The 4,750-nt window shown below is 42.8% G+C and overlaps 1 pseudogene; it reads right to left on the bottom strand.

The window, feature by feature from the left end:
- Window positions 1–577: 577 nt before the first annotated feature.
- Window positions 578–4,055, bottom strand: LOC101103226 (olfactory receptor 8S1-like; annotated as a pseudogene).
- Window positions 4,056–4,750: the final 695 nt, after the last annotated feature.

Genomic DNA, 4,750 nt, shown 5'->3' on the forward strand with positions numbered 1-4,750 from the left:
AATCTATATTTTCTTAATAGTATAGTTATACTTAGTAAAAGTGAAAGTTGCTCAGTCGTGTCCAACTCTTTGCAACCCCATGGACTATACAGTCCTTGGAATTCTCCAGGCCAGAATGCTGGAGTGGGTAGCCTATCCCTTCTCCAGCGGATCTTCCTGACCCAGGAATCAAACTGGGGTCTCCTGCACTACAGGCAGATTCTTTCCCAACTGAGCTGTCAGGGAAGACCTTCTCAGTGCATTTTTCTAAATTCAATTTAAAGTAGTGATTCAATATACAAATACTTTACCTAATAAGAAGACCAAAGTGAATATTTGAGGAGTACTGGGAAGAATGAGTCAACACTTTCATGACCACATATTCTGGATTGAGATAGTTATTTAGCCCATCATTTCCCCTGTATTTGGACTACCCCAACATCTCTCTATGTCTGTGCTCATTTCATATGCACTGTTAATTTATCTTGTAACATAACACTTTGCGTAGAGCCAGGAAATTTTTCTTAGTGAGAACTCTCATAATATCTAACTGGCATCATTTTATCCTGATTCTCCATTTTCCTCTGGCTTTATTTTCTCATCTGGACCATCGCATATATTTTCCAAGTGTTCTTCTCACAGCAGCCTTTACTTCCTTGTTCCTCAGGCTGTAGATGAGAGGATTCACCATGGGAGTGACCACACCATACTGCACAGAGAAGATCAACTCCAGAGGGGATCCTGAAGTTGGCACGAGATAGCGGAGAAACCCAGAGCCAAAGAAGAAGCTCACTGCAGTGAGGTGGGACAAGCAGGTGGAGAAGGTCTTGCTTCGGCCCGAGGTGGAGCTGATGCTCAGAATGGTGGAGACAGTATGAGCACAGGAAAAAACTACTGGGAGGAGGGTCAAAACCCAGGCATCAGACTGGAACACAGCAGGACTATGAGGTCGATGGAGACATCAGAGCAGCACAGAGGGACGAGAGAGGGCACCTCACAGCTGGGGCGGCTAATGGTATGGTTCTCACAGAAGTCCAGGTTAGTAGCTTTGAGGATATTGATAAGAGCTTTCAAGAAACCCAAGCCCCATGAGCCCCACACAAGCTGCACACACAGCTGTTTCTTCATCATCTGTCTGTAAAGCAGAGGGTGGCAGATGGTGGCATAGTGGTCCTAGGCCATCGCTGAGAGCAGCATCAGGTTCCCCATTAGTGTCAGGAGGTAAATCTCTAGGAACAACACAAAGAGCAGAGCCTGGACACGTGGGTCAGTAGACAGCCTGAGGAGGAAGAATTGAGTGATGGTGCTATGGTTCCCCAAAGTCGTTGACAAAGGCTGTTTCCTAAATGTTATACAAAAAATCCTGTCAGTGGTGTTTTCTTTATCCTTCAGTTTTCCACATTGTGTTGATTTTCTTTTATTATACTGTCAATCAGCAAATAAATACTTATGTTCTAAACTAAGCCACACATTATATCAGTCACTTTAAATATGATGAGGAACTAAGCATGTTCTCGCTCATTTTAAAGATCACACTTCTGTGAGATACATATATGAATACAGGTTATTATGATTAGTGAAGTGGGAGTGTTAGAGGTGACTTTTGAAAGGGCCAGTCATGAATTAATATTGAAGTCTTTGAGAAAAGATTTAAAGAAAGAGTAAACAAAGGTCCATCTAGTCAACGCTATGGTTTTTCCAGTGGTCATGTATGGATATGGGAGTTGGACTATAAAGAAAGCTGAGCGCCAAAGAATTAATGCTTTTGAACTGTGGTCTTGTAGAAGACTCTTGAGAGTCCTTGGACTGCAAGGAGATCCAACCAGTCCATCCTAAAGGAGATCAGTCCTGGGTGTTCATGATAGGACTGATGTTGAAGCTGAAACTCCAGTACTTTGGCCACCTGATGCGAAGAGCTGATTCATTTGAAAAGATCCTGATGCTGGGAAAGGTTGAGGGCAGGAGGAGAAGGGGACGACAGAGGATGAGATGGTTGGATGGCATCACCAACTCGATGGACATGGATTTGGGTGGACTCCGGGAGTTGGTGATGGACAGGGAGGCCTGGTGTGCTGCGGTTCATGGGGTCACAAAGAGTCGGACACGACTGAGCAACTTCCCTTTCACTTTTCACTTTCATGCATTGGAGAAGGAAATGGCAACCCACTCCAGCGTTCTTGCCTGGAGAATCCTAGGGACGGGGGGAATCTGGTGGGCTGCCGTCTATGGGGTCGCACAGAGTCAGACACGACTGACGCGACTTAGCAGCAGTAGCAGCAAAGCGACTGAACTGAACTGAGCTGAAGCTTTCTCTAGAGAGACATGCAGATTGAGAGAACAGCAGATTGAGAATCAAAGGTGAAGATAGGAAATAGGATCATTCTTTATAGTTGGACTGTAGAGTATGAATGAACAGCATAGTGTAGTTGCAGGTAAGCATCAGTGTAGGCTCAAATCTCAGCTCCACTACTAATTTCCTCAGACCTTGTATAAATGACTTAACTTTTCTGTATCTCAGTTTTGTTGCCTATGTGGAATAATTATCTCAATCTTATAAAGTTTCTGTAAGAATAAAATATACTTATATATAAAGTATTTAGAAAAATGCTATATAATACTCACCTATTATGATTATGATTTTCATTATTATTATAAGCTACATTGTAGGCATAATTCATGTAATAAATCCTCTTGCAGGGTGATGCAAGAAATTGCATCAGAAATTCAAGTTTTTGCTATGATAATTACTGCATTTATTTTGTAAAGGAGGTATAAGAAAATCATGTAGAAATTACCAAGATAGCTGAAGATTGGCATTTTGCAGTCGCTCTGGAGTGGTTCCCTGTGCCACCTGGGAAGCCCTCCAAAGCTAAACCACTGTGGGCAGTTTGACTCAGAAGGGATGGGCATGTGATTATTCTCAAAAGGAAGAGCAGCTGTAATGAGACAGGGCAGGGAGTATTAGGGATGCTCAGCATATCTTTATCTTTGGCACTTGCCCTTATATTACTTTGGGGATGGATGCATAGCTCAGTTGGGCAGAAAACTCGAGTCAAAGAAGGAAGTGAATGATGTGAATGGAAATTACGTCAGTACTCAGAGGAGCAGCTGGGATAGAAGATCCTCTCTAGAACAAGACTCTGGACCGTTCCCTGAAACAGAGGAGAACAGAGAGAATGTAAGAGAATATTGGGAACTCACCCTCTTGGTCCTGTACCAGCTGCTGCTTAATGAGGGCCCCTATCTTCTGTTGAAATTGCCAGTTGCTGTTTACTGTGTCCAGATAAAGTGGATCTCACATTTATTTCTCCAGTCTAGAAAGGCATACTTAAACATTCAGCTCTCTATGTATCTCAGTTGTATACCTCTCTGATCTTGATCCTTAAACACTTTCTGTGTTCAGTTCCAGTCCTTTCTCATGCCTGGTTATGCTCCTGCCCTCAGATCTACTTTTATTTTTCACTTGTTGTCGTTGTTCAGTCACTTAGTCATGTCTGACTCTTTGCGACCCCATAGACTGTAGCCCACCTGGCTCCTCTGTCCATGGGATTTTCCAGGCAAGAATACTGGAGAGGGTTGCTATTTCCTTCTCCAGGGGATCTTCCCAACCCAGGGATTAAACCTGCACCTCCTGCCTTGTAGACAGATTCTTTACCACTAAGCCACTGGGGAAGCCTCTTTTATTCTTAGACTTTATAACTAGTTTATAACATCCAGGAGTCTAGTTAAACTTTGTTACCCTGTTTCCAGCTCTGGTCTAGCCTAGGGCCTATGCTTAAGGTAGCTCAAGATTCATCACGGTGTCCCAAATTGATTCCTGGTTTTACCTAGTCCTGAGTTGATTGGTACCTGATTATGCAAGGTCTGGCCCAGACGTAAATAGCTAGCAAAGGTGAGCCCTTACTTATCAATTCTTCATCCACAATCCCAGCTTCAAAGCCCTTCTCAAAACCCCAATCATGATTACCTAGAAATTCTCTCCGACAAGGCAACCTGATGCCCAAGAAGGTGCAGGAGTATGATTTAACACTAGCTTCTAAGATGATAAATAAGTTGGGGAAGGCAGTTTTCTGCATCCTGAAATGTGGTTAAGTTTGTGAAATCTGTTATCATTAGGTATATTACTGGAGTCAGCACTTAACAACATGAAACAGCCACAGGACAGCTGGCTTCTTTCAAATGATCTCAAATGCTTTCTTCCAGGCATTTCTTCACTTGGATTTCCACATATTTCTTTATAACATGTCTCAGCCACACATGTGTCTATCTTGTCTAGCTGATTCTCAGAATGGTTATGTTTAGAAAGCCTAAGCATCGACTCCCTGGCTTTAGAGGTTCAGAGGAATGACAGCTCTGCTATTCCCAGTAGTCACAATTTGAAGCCAGTCTTGTACCTAAGAACTTTAGCAGCTGTACTCGAGAATGTCAGCAAGTTAAAATTCAGAAAGCGTGCCTGAATGTGGAACTACTGGCTTGGTGTAATGACCATGAAGTGCTACACATGAACCTTTGTTAGTCTCGGAGAAGGCAATGGCTCCCCACTCCAGTACTCTTCTAGAGGGAGTTAATTGGAGATAGACTGTACCAAGAATATTTGACTGGTCCCCATGAGGCAATGGGAATTCACTTGAAAGTGAGTTGTTGACTCACTAAATTGATTATCAAATTAGTAAAAAGAAAAAAATGAGTGAACTCAATCATCCTTCTAAGCAGTTTGACTGCCTTTGTGTGATACATCTGTGTAGATTCTGTCCACTTAAGGGTTCTGTTA

This window comes from Ovis aries, chromosome 3 (genome assembly GCF_016772045.2).
Source record: "Ovis aries strain OAR_USU_Benz2616 breed Rambouillet chromosome 3, ARS-UI_Ramb_v3.0, whole genome shotgun sequence".
NCBI lineage: Eukaryota > Metazoa > Chordata > Mammalia > Artiodactyla > Bovidae > Ovis > Ovis aries.